Source organism: Camelus ferus, chromosome 3, assembly GCF_009834535.1.
Source record: "Camelus ferus isolate YT-003-E chromosome 3, BCGSAC_Cfer_1.0, whole genome shotgun sequence".
Lineage (NCBI taxonomy): Eukaryota > Metazoa > Chordata > Mammalia > Artiodactyla > Camelidae > Camelus > Camelus ferus.
The window spans coordinates 73283912-73296188 of record NC_045698.1 but is presented as its reverse complement, the minus strand read 5'-3'; the positions used below and the strand labels follow the sequence as shown (position 1 = coordinate 73296188).

General features: G+C 39.9%; 1 long non-coding RNA gene across 1 annotated transcript; it reads right to left on the bottom strand.

The window, feature by feature from the left end:
* Positions 1 to 5819: 5819 nt before the first annotated feature.
* LOC116662645 lies at positions 5820 to 10474 on the bottom strand. Its single transcript, XR_004318624.1, has 3 exons — positions 10407 to 10474; positions 6888 to 7014; positions 5820 to 6095 (listed from the first exon to the last, which is right to left on the bottom strand). It is a non-coding gene; the product is annotated as an uncharacterized LOC116662645 (long non-coding RNA).
* Between the last annotated feature and the right edge of the window lie 1803 nt (positions 10475 to 12277).

The window sequence follows — 12277 nt, the reverse complement described above, 5'->3', positions numbered from 1 at the left end:
TTAAAGTGTAGCATGTGGGCTTTCGGTTATATGCAAGGAAGGAATTCCTGGCAGTAAGAGTTGTTAAGCACTGATTTAAGTTATTAAAGAAGGCTGTGAAATTTTTTTCTCTGGAGGTTTTCAAAACCAGTATAGATTCTCATCTATCTGCGCTGGCTAAGGTATTATCCTGCTCAAAGGAAGAGGGAAGAGAACAGATAACTTTAAGTTCCTGAATGGCTTATGATGTGGATTTGTAACTAACAGCAACAGCAGTTAAATATGAGTGTGGAGGGACTTTCAGAATGGCAGTGAGGAGCCTGGCAGACCCTTTTCCCAGCAAGACAACCATTTGATGAAAATTATATTTATACATATATTTAATAAATATATTTATATGAAATTATAGCTCCAGAAATTGTCCTAAGGCCATACAGCAAACAGAGAAACATTAATTCAAGAAAATCTACTCAATTGCAGTAAGAATAGTCAGAGTCCCTGGCATTTGAGCCACAGCCCCCTTCTCTTTCCTCTCAGCTGTGTTTGGGAAACTTTTTTCTGGGAGTTCTACTCTGGGTGCAGCCAAGAAGACTAGAGGGTGTGGGAGTGGAGGGGAGGGGACTGCCTTTTCCCTGAGCTCCCAGTCTAGGGCTACGTTTTCACTTTGCAAGGGGTCAGGCTTGCAGGTGCTTATCAATCCCCCTTTCCTACTCATATTACTGAAACTCTATTTAGGGCAGGTGTGGCTGAAAGCACTGAGGTTCCCATCCCCTCACCAGCCCTTTACAGGGCAGAGACTCTACCCATGGCAGCCTGAGAATACTGGGGCCTCAACTGCCCCTGCCCTGGCAGTGGGGATGCTCCACACTTGAGGGCAGGGGCGGGCAAGCTGAGAAGACAAGGGGCTACTAACCCCAACTCCAGCACCCACTTGTAGAGCAGGGGTGTCACTAGGGAGAGACAGACCACTGCCTCAGCTCCTGTGTCACAGTGGAGAGGTTCTGCTCAGGGAGAGAGGAAAGTTGTAAACAGCTCTGTTAGAGGGGGCTGACTATATTTGGAACACAGCTTGCAGAATTCCAGGCCTAAGGGTATTTCTGAAAACAACGGAGACCTTGGTGGAGTGCAATTAAGAGGGTTTGGTAGCTCCATGATACTGGTAGCAACAAGTGAAATAGCAGAACAGCCAGAAGTTTGAGAGAGAGAACCACAGAAAGAGACAGCCAAGAACAACTCCTGGAATCACAGTCAACCCTGTGAGGAGGAAGGGCTGTGCCCATCTACCAGGTGCCTACTCAGAAAGAATCCAGGAATTGGGCTGATTTGAAATCATTCCCCAAGTTGCACACAGATTCCCGAACACAGGGTAGAAGCCTTACTGGCACAAGGGATTTAAGCACAACCTCTTGACAAAACACTGGCTGAACAGTAAACTGCTCTAGCCCAGGGCCAACCCCTAGGAAGCCAGGCTTAAAAATAAAATTATGTGCACCCCTGGTAGTTGGAGAGACTGAGTACATGCCCCAAACTGCACCCTCTTGGGAGAGGTTGAAGAGGGAACTTCCAAGCTACTAGTCTCTGGCTGATGGTGAGGCAAAAACATAAACTCCCTGAATTGTGATGGCAGTCCCCAAGCCACACAGACATCCAGTGGTAATGGGTAAAGTCTAACTGACCATGGAGGCTTAAAACAACTTTTGACCCGTAAGTAGACTCAGGAACAACCCCAAAAAAGCCAGGGTAAACGATAAAAACAAGGGGAAAATAATCTGAGCAGAGACATCAGAGACTGCACATTACAGGGGAAGTAGATTTCACAGTTAGTTCAACAAAGTCATCAAACAAATAAACAAATGCTCAAACAACAGCAGCAGCAACTTCTCAGAGGATATCAATATTCACAGTTGCTACAATATATTATCTAAAATGTCCAGTTTACGATGAAAAGTTACAAGATGTGTTTAGAAACAGGAAAGTGTGACACATACACAGGAAAAATGGCAGGTAATAGCAACCGCCTCTGAGGGGCCAAGATACTGGACTTAGCAGACACAGACTCCAAAGCATCTATTAAAAATATGTTCAAAGGACTGGAGGAAACCATGTCTAAATAATTAAGGGAAAGGATGACAACGTCTTAGCAAATGGAGAATATCAATGAAAAGACTAAAAGTTTGAAGAGAATCAAACAAATTCTGAAGTGGAAAAGTACTATAACCAAAACGAAAAACTTACTAAGAAGGACTCAAAAGTCGGTTTGAATTGGCAAAAGAAAAAATCAGTAAGCCTGAAGTTAGATCAACAGTGAGCACATAATCCAAAGGACAGAGAGAAAAAATACATAGACAGATCCTTCTAGAAATGTGAGACACCATACACGTATGTGTAAAGGGAGTACCCAGAGGAGGAGGGGAGAGAGAAATCAGCAGAAGATACATCTGTTGAGCTTTCTGGTCATGTAATACTTTTATCAAATTTGGAAGTTTCAGCCATTATTTTTTCAAACTCTGCGTTGGATAACGCAGAGGGATCCATACCTCGATACATCATAATCAGAATGTCTAAAGCCAAAGATAAAGAGAGAATCTTGAAAGCAGTAAAAGAAAAATGAATCATCACATACGAGGGAACTTCAAGAAGATTAATAAGTAACTTCTCATCAGGAACAATGGCGGCCAGAAGGCGGGGGGACAACATACTGACAATGTGTGTGTGCAGTAGGGACTGGAACTTGTGGACCCTATGCCTTGGTGACTTCTCATCACACATTGTCTTTCTCTTTCTGTCCTGCATGATTTCCTCATTATTCCCTGCATTATCTCCTGATGGTTTCTGAATTCTTGTGTGGAAAAGTTTATTATTTTAATTAGTACAAATTTATTGAAGTTTTTAGAAGTAGTCCTAGACCTTCCAGACCCTCTAGGACTAAGACATATCTTTGATTCTAGTTTTAGGTTGTGAGGACAGAGGTCTTTGTCTTGCACATTTGTTGTTATTTGCTCAGAAGCTACTCCTTCTTATGATGGTATATATGATGTTCTTTTGGCGAACCCTACCTCCCTCCTCAGGCCATGTGGCTTATGAGGTTGATCTAAAATTCTGGCTTTATGAGGGGCATATAACAAAAATCTGCTTGATCAAAGACTTCCCCTGGCCAGACTAAACCCTGATAGGTTTAGGGATGGGCACATACCCAAGCCATGCTAATGAAACTCAATTTGAGACTTTCATTAGAACAGTTAGGAAGAAGAAGATGTCACTTCATTAATGTTACTCAGCTGGTAGGATGTAAGCCCGGGGCTGCTGTGGGCCACCAGGAGAAGGCTTCCCAGAGACACAGGATGACACAAGGAAAAGTACAACTGAGAGATTGGGAGAGAGAAATCTTGTCCTTATGGCATTAATTTGAGCCATAATCAATCCAGTTGTGACTGAAGCTACTTCTAGCTCTGATTATATGAACAATATACCCCTTTTTGCATATCAAGTTTGAGCTGGGTTTCTAGTAGACTGGAAAGAGTCATGAATAATGACATGCTCTTCTTCTGCACTCTTCATAAACCTATGCATGTGTTAACTTTGTAACTAAAAAAATAAATTTTATACAAGAGGCAAAACAGAAATACGTACACAGAGACTTAAAAACAGCTTAAGATATCTTAGAAAGCCATTTTCTCTTTTTGCGAATTTGTTGAAAAAACTGGAGCAACTTTAATAATGAATTCAGGAAACTGATGCCAATTTGATCTTCTAATAGCTCGTGTGCTGGACAGTGCCCAGTAGTGATGCTGATCTAAGGGGGAACACATCCATCATTATAGCGCACTTACATCTCGTTAACCATCCAGGCCTGGAGAGGTTGCTGAAGTTAGAGGTGGAGCAGGGTGGGCAGAGGTGACTAGCAAGAGAGCCCTGAACATTAACTTGGCGCCTTGTTGAGCTATGTAGGACATATGAAAAGATCCAGGGAGGCCACATTTAAAAATAGCATAATGAAATTAGTACACTGCAATCTGCCCCGAGGAGCAGACATGACCTGACTTGATGAAGCTTCACATACAAAATGGATTTTATTTTTAGGGCATTCTATCTGGGATAACAATGGCTCTGCTGATAGGAAGGTGGTGGGTATAGTTTGTCTCAGTGGCTGGCACTTACGCTTGAAAAGAACAAAATAGCATATTTAAACTGTCAAGCCCTAATTGTTTCATTAGATGGTGGTAGTCTTTGACAAAAGGAGCCGGCTAACTGCTGAAAGCAAGAATGATGAGCAGTAATTCTGGCAGGGCACTGGGGCGCTGCACTAGTTACCTCTCCTCCTTTGTTTCTTCCCAGTTCATCTCTGTTACAAGAGGAAGTCTCATTTTCTAATGTAATGACTGCTATTAAAATCAGTTAAATGCCTTTCATGAGCTCGGTGGTATATCTTCTACATATTTTTAGATATGAATGAGCCATGGATGCAAGTTCCAGCATTTGTATGCATCTATTGGGTCTCCAGCATATAATATCAATTATAGTAATGACAGATATTTATTTAGGACTTTGAACCCGGCAGGATCCTAAGATGATTTACACATTTTATACATTCAGGATGAAATGTTTTGTTTACCACTAACTTGCAGCCGCCTCACCTTATGTGCCAAGTACCATGTCACCACCAACTGCCTCTCCTGTATGGAAAATGGAGGCCCTTCTGTCTGACAAAGGCGAACTTTTTGGTAGGCAGGAGGCAAGAACTCAGCTTAATATCTTGACAGGGCACAGCAGAGAAAGCCCCAGGCTAGGCATTTATGGTAAATAAAGCAGTTTGCACATATTAATTTTATAAAGCATTTTTGCTCTTCCCTCCAATGCTGCACATCTGTGAAGTATCAAGGGAGTGACTGAGTTGGGGTGTGAGAAGGGGGAGTGGGTTCTGATTTATTTCTTGCTGCTCAGTGGAATAAAGACCCACAGCATGTTTTCCATTTACACACATTTAAGAATTTAGAGGCTGCTTAGAATGAGAGAGCGGTTATATTTCACCAAGAGACATCATAAAAGCTTTCTCCAGTTTGAAACACAAAAAAATCAGATCCCATAGATAGCTATTTTTTCTCAGGTACAAGGAACCAAATGTGATTAATGCCTTTTTCAAGGGCCGGAGTCTCCTTTCCTGGATGGCCAGAGAACTCGCCGAGGGATCCTCCCAGCTGCCCTGGTCTGTGTTCTTCGCAGGGAGGGAGGGAGACTCCTCCGCCGGTGGGCTGTGTGGACCTCTGGCGTGGAGGCTCCCCATCTAAGTTCAGAAAGCTGATTTATCTTTGATTCGGGGTTTTTAAATTAGCCTTGTTTAAAATCGTCTATCTCTTTCCAAGGGCAGCTTTCCTTTTAGCCAAGCTTCACATTACACAGTGTATATAAATTTCAGCTGAGTTGTTTTCCAGATTCAAGAGTCTGAAATGTTGAAGCCCATGTTTATCACCATCCGAGCTGAGTTGTAGCAAGCTTGTGCTTGTCAGACAGTGGTTCTGAGCCTGATTCAGGCCTTCTGCTTTATTGGTTCTTGTTGAATGTTGAAGAATGATGATTTTGTTGGAGAGAAACTCAGTGTTTAAACCCACTCCCTCCTTAACTTAGCTAGCTGGACTCATGAGGGGTCACAGTCATCAAAAAACTCCATTAAGTGAGAAGAAATCATCAGGAAAATGTGGAAAATATATTGAAGAAGGAAAAGATGCCTTTTGCCGAACTTAAAACTCAAGTGGAAGGACAGTGCTTGTGACCTTTCCACCCATCCTGGTGAAGAAATGCTGCAGAACATTCCAGAATATGAGGGACACTCACCAGGAAGAAACTGTAAGCTGGATGCATTTAGAGAATGAGCAGGCAAAAACAGACGCTTAGTGAGCAAGGCTAACCACCCGGCGTGGTGAAACAGGTTTCCCACACAGGCTGTCTTGCTCCCAGCGTGGACAGGGCTTCAGCTGCTGCTTTCAGCGGGTGCTGACACGGGGATTCCCTTACTCTTATGATTCATTGCTGTTTCCACAGGCTTAGCTGCCACGCAGCAGGTTTCATGGAGGTGTGACGTGCTGAGACACTGGAGATGGGTCCATTGCCACTGGGGACCACTGAACAGAGGCAAATATCAATCTCATTTTCAAATGTTTATTTTGTTTGACTCATGTAAGAATGCATTTCAATGGTCTAATTTGGCAATCTGGTTTTCCAGGTAGTAAGATGAACAAACAAAAACCTCTAGCAATGATTACTACGCCCCCTCCTCCCCCCACCAACCCCTGGTTCCATAATTTTCCGGCAATATATGAGCAGATATGGGAGGATAAAGGGATTTATTTATCAAATACAAAATGTTTTTGGTTCTGAAAAATTTTTCTAGAAATTGAATAATTGCATTTCCCAATTTTTTTTTCTTTCTCAAATGCAAACAAATAGCCTGGAAAAAATTTAAAAATTTGGGAAAAATAGTGACCTGGTTTTGGATACTGAAGCAAATAGTTTCACCTAAAGTGAAATTAAAATACAGGGCAATAAATTTCCTGCAGGTCTTCACAGGATTATACTGTTGATCAAAATTGTCATCTGTAGGTGAAGAGGTACACTTAATTTCTTATGTTTATTTTTTTCACTCTGAAAAATTAGTATTCCCATTGTTTCCATAGATTATTATATTACACTCATGAATCAATCAAATGTTAAAAAAGTGCTTTGGATAGCAGGCTTCTCTAAGTTTAAGGAGTTATTGTCAAGGCATTAAATAATAATTCACATGCCCATAAAATTGGCAAAGTGGAATTTTGGCTGTAAACAGAATCTGCCATCCTGAACCCTTTTGACAGGCTTCATGAGACTCTGAGAATACACATGGAATTAGAGAATGATGGCGCTGGATATGAACTTACGAGCATCTGGCTTAATGGAGGGGAGACAGATCCAGCGAGGTTGAGCAGGCAGCTAGTGAGAGATGGAGCTAGTCTTCAGGTATCCATTTGTAATTGCAGTTCTTCCAAGGACTTCTAGGAGTGTCAGCTATAAAAGTAACACTGATCTTAGTGATTCTCTTGCTATTTTTGTGACCTTCTTTGTAATAATCCTTTAGAGTTTCTTTAGGGAAAAGAGTGGTCAAGCTTCGGAACTAGGGTTTTGTGGTCATTTTTGAATGTTAACTTTTACCCAAGTAGGAGCAGGACAGCCTAAGAAAGAAATTCCACTGAGAAGCCCTCTGCACTTGCCCCAGCCCTAAACCTTCCTAAGAAATGTGAGCAGTAGAGGACTTCTAAGGTACTCTTCAACTCAGAAGTCTAAGATTCCATGCAGGGCAATGCTATTTGCCAAAATGCTTTACTTAGGGGTCACATATGTAACAGTCTTCCCAATTCTTGCCCCTCATCCACTAAATCTAGTCTTGCTTTCAACCACCTAGGATATCCATCTATGATTCTTTTGTGTATCTAATGAAAGGTCAAATGATTTGGCCAGGACTGGAAAATACAATATAGTTTAAATAATTCTCTGCATACTTTTGGGTACACATTCTGAATTTTAAAAATAGGGATATTATAAAATTGCTTTAGCATAACTGCTAAGACTCAGATAAAGGAAATAAGAAAAACTAAAAACATTGAAATTTTCTTATGCTTCAATGCACTTATATATATATTTGAACTCTGGATATTTTTTTCCATAGACCTGTAATTTTTTGCTGTGAGCTGAAAACAACACCTAAGAAGGCAACAGATGAAAGTCTGCTGAAAAAATTTCTAATTCCTATGACACCTAAGAATTCTCAGAAGATTACATAAACACATGTTTGTTTTTATCATGAAATATTTGACATTTTGACCACTTCATGTTTGGATATTATTGAGGTCACGTCAGATTACACATTGAGAGGCCTAGAACTGATATATCAACAAGACATCTGATAGTCACATGAAAATAGGAAAACAGAGTGAAAATGCAAACGTTTTCAAATTTTCTCTTATCCTACGCTGTACTGAGGTTGCCTCCTCTACCTGATTATGTACATTAATACAAATAGCTTCATTGACATTTCAGAAACTCAGTTCAGCGGTACAGATATCATCCAAAAAAGAGACAATGAGCAACAATGCATCAGATTCACAATAAATCTATGTGAGACTTTAAATTTTAGGAAATAGCTGTATTTATTTTTATTGTGTTTTTATGAGGAGCCTTTGGAAAAGCTCGTTCCATGATCTGATGTTTATGGTCAATTCAATCTTTCTTTGAAGATGAGCTACACCCATAAAATAAGCCATGACTCATTCAAATGCTTATGACTACACGATGCTCACTTGTAAGGTTTGAATCTTTACAACCGTACGGACACACCTCTTCTTGACAAGCCTGAGGTGCCGGGGCTCGGTATAGATGTAAGTATGTGTCACTACAGGCTCAGGAATAAGCATGCTCTTCCATTATCCCGGCTGACCTCAGTGTCTCTGGCTATATAGACTAGTCTGTCCGCTGTGAATATTAATCATCTTGGCTTTAAACCTGAGAGTCTTTTAAAAGAGACGCTTCCCACTCCTCAACAATAACAAACAGTTTAACATTGTGTTTAGCAACTTGTCAGCTACTCCACCTCTGTCAAAGACATCTCTTTGGTGATTATATCTCAATCATGGCTGGACCACTTCGCAATATGCATCATATAGAAGTGAGGTGTCCACAAAGTAAGTTAATAGCATTTTGTAATGTGAAGAAAAAATCAAAATTAAGAGAGATGAGAGCGAGAGCGAGGGAGAGGAAAAAAATAAATAAAAGAAGGTTATAGGTAACACTCCTTGGGCACTACCAGAAGCTTCTACAAACTTCATACAGATCAACTCATTTGATCCTTGTCACAACCTCATGAGACAGCTGCTATTATTATCTTCATTTGTTTGATGAGGAAGTGGAAGTACAAGTAAGCACAGATTTAGGATTTGAACTCGGGCAGTCTGACACCAAAGCAGAACCTTTAAATTTCTATGGCCTATTTCCTCTCAACATAAAAACTGCTGATTGTTCTTTTGGAAACAGTTATAACACAAAATAAATTTGGGTTTGAATTTTCTATCTGCTTAGGCATTGTACTACAAAATGCTTAGACAGCTTATTGAACACTGAAATATTTCATCAGTCATTTGATTGTGAATCCATGAAATGGAGCTATTCATTTGTTTGGTGATGGGTGGAAGGAACTGACAAGTAGTTTTCACTCAATGGGTAAAGTGAGTGTCATGTGAAATCGCATAATGGTTAAGAAATGTATCTATTTTTTTGGGTTCAGTTGGCTTCTTTTGATCAAGTCTTATTCTTCATCACTTTCCTAATTTTATTTTAGAGTTTCATGCAGATGTGCCCAGCCTTCGTAAATGTCAAGGCATTAGCCAGCAAATATTAATTGATTAAACGTTCACTTCCCTTCCTGATGTACATGTCTAGAGACTAGAATCTTGTGGGTGCTTTACTGAGGGCTGATCAGTAGAATTAGTCATTCAGCCAAAAGTAAAGGGTAAAGTGTGAATATAAAGTGTGTAATGTTTTATCCACAGACCACTGGAAAAAAAATGGTTTGGTTTTGATAGTCTGTTCCTGTGAGGTTAGCAGAGCAAAAAAAGAAGATTAGAAGATTTCATTGTTTTGTATGAAATTATTTCTAGGTATCACTATTTGAGTACTATGTCAACTATGGTAGAAATCTGTTGTTTTCCTGCTTGGCATCCAGGCAATACATTGGTAGAATCTCCTCTCCACTAGTCTCAGCTATGTGAACCTAGTAGAGTTGACTCTGTTTCCAATTCTAGAGGCAGAGCATATAGCCAATGCCTAAGCCAAACAACAAATCACATTCCTCTAACACTTGTAATTAATTTGAGTGTGTCCTAAGCAGTTCATTAGGGCATTTGAGGTGTACATGGATTTAGGAGGATATAGCCATGGGAGCTTCTGGCCGTCAGTCTGAAGCCATAAGACTGGACCCAGTATTGAGGATATCAAGTTGAGAAATGAGAACAAAAAATTCAGCAACAAACAGTTACAGATCAAACCATCGAAGCTCTGGCTCATTCCTTGCTTGAATCCAGAATACCTTGTCTTGTTTGATTATAAGAGCCAGATAAAAGCAGATTTCTTTTTTTTTTTTTTAAGCAATTTTGAAATGTGGTTTCAATGATTTGCAATGGAAAGAATCCTAAATAAAAAAATGAAGTGGAAAAGGAAACAAGTAAAAAAGCTTCTTAAAATATATTTAACTTTCCTATTGGGATATTAAGGTGTTAAAGTTAGGTGAGACAATTTGAAATCATCTTCATCAGTGCTTTTTTGTTGTTGTTGTCATTGTGTTTTAGCCAGCACACTGGGCCTAGCAGAATCTCCCCCTTTTAAGCTGCCACCAATATACTTGACAGTACCTGCTGAAGTGGTCATCCTAGAAGGCCACGCTGGGTCCCTGTGATGTTGAGCTTCTGTCACATCTCCGGGACCTGAAAAGGGGTAAGTAAATCTAGAGGTTAAACTGAGCCAAATGTTTTATCTCATTTGAGTATTTGCACTATAAGACAGGATTACAACCAGAGAATGAGGAGCACTTGAACTGTAGGTCATGTTGAGTCTGGAGGTAATTTTCAGCTGTGTGCAAATTGACTAGTGAGAAGAAAAAGCAAATTTTAGGTCAGGAATAGGAGACTTCAATTGACATACAAACAAACAAAAAAAAAAAAAGAAAAAGAAAAAGAGAGAGAGGCGGGAGAGAGCAAGAGAGATGAGAAGACATAAGATTCTACAACAAATAAAAGAATGATCTAAGTTTCTGACTTGCCAGTTTCACTCCTTCTGTAACTTGACTGAGAGTCTTGTCCAGTCATTCATTCATTCACTTGTTTATTTATTTACTTAACAGACAACATTGAGTCATCTCTTTTGGGACTCTGTGTTGTACTATATTCTAGGTTCTACAGAATCAGTGGTAAACAAGACAGATGAATGTCCTGCCTTTATCAGGGAGCTTATAATTTAAAAGAGAAAATTGAAAGACAGAAAGAAGGTAAGGAGGGAGGGAAGGAGCAAGGAAGTGAGGAAGAATTGAAGGAAAACTTACATATATATGGTGAGAGAAAGAGTGAGAGCGTTAGAAGTGCTTTGAAGAAAATGGTAGACGTGGCAAAGGATAGAGTGGTCCAGACAGGCTTGTGAGACTAATGTTATTTTTATCAGTTGACCAAGGTTTGAGTCTCTAAGGTGACAGTGACAATTGAAGGCAGTGAGAAAGCAAGCTACTCTGATGGCTGGACAAAGAGTTCCTAGGAGAGAGCAGAAAATGCCAAGATGGGAACAAAGGTGGTGCTGGGGAACAGCAAGAATGTCAGTGTGGCTGGAGCAGAGTAAGCCGGGAGGAGACTGGGAGAACTGGAGATCAGAGTGATATGTAGAGGAGAGAGTCTGCAGGGCCTTGAAGGCCATGCTAAGGACATTGTGAACAGGTGAACTGGAAGTGCTTGTGTTTTCCAACAGTGTAGTCCAATAACTGTTACTATTTACTTAGAGCTAGCTGGAGTAGATTTGTTTCTTGAAAACAAGCAACCCATGACTAGAATAGTTATAGAACATTTTTCACAAAAATATTTTTTCCTAATTCAGTATCATGTAAAACCCTTTCCATATAAAAAAGATGAGAGCAGTGCCATTGCTGAAAATTATTTTAAAAGTTCACATTTGTAACATCTGATCACTCTAAAGCTGAATTAATGAGAAAAATGACACTGTTTTAATGAACCAAAAAATGTGAACTCTGGGTTATAGATGATAAATGCAGTCTCAACCTTTAATCTTATTTTTGTATTTTGCACTGCTAGCCCAATATTGAAAAAAAATTCCAATTCACACCAATAAATAGGTGCAAATGATAAACGACTTTAACAGCTCACCTTAAAATCTCAGGATTTTCTTCAAATAAACTGACCTGGAAACTTGAAAGTGGAGCAATGGTTAATTCTCTTTAAAAAATTTGGATTCTTATCAATATCTAACATATTTGTATTCTTTATAGAGAAGATAATATAAGGGAGGCTATAAAGTTACCAAAAAACTTAACAAAGAAGATGATTAAACTACTTATATTATGGTATGACAACATATGTGTTAGGCTTCTTTGTTACTACATAGCTGGCTGTTCCATTGTGGCTCCGGCAGAGTTTGGGCTGCCATGAACAGAGTGCAGCCTGTTGCAGTAGGTACTTCCTCGAATCATTTTCCACGAAGTGCATATAGGAAGGGACAAATTTAT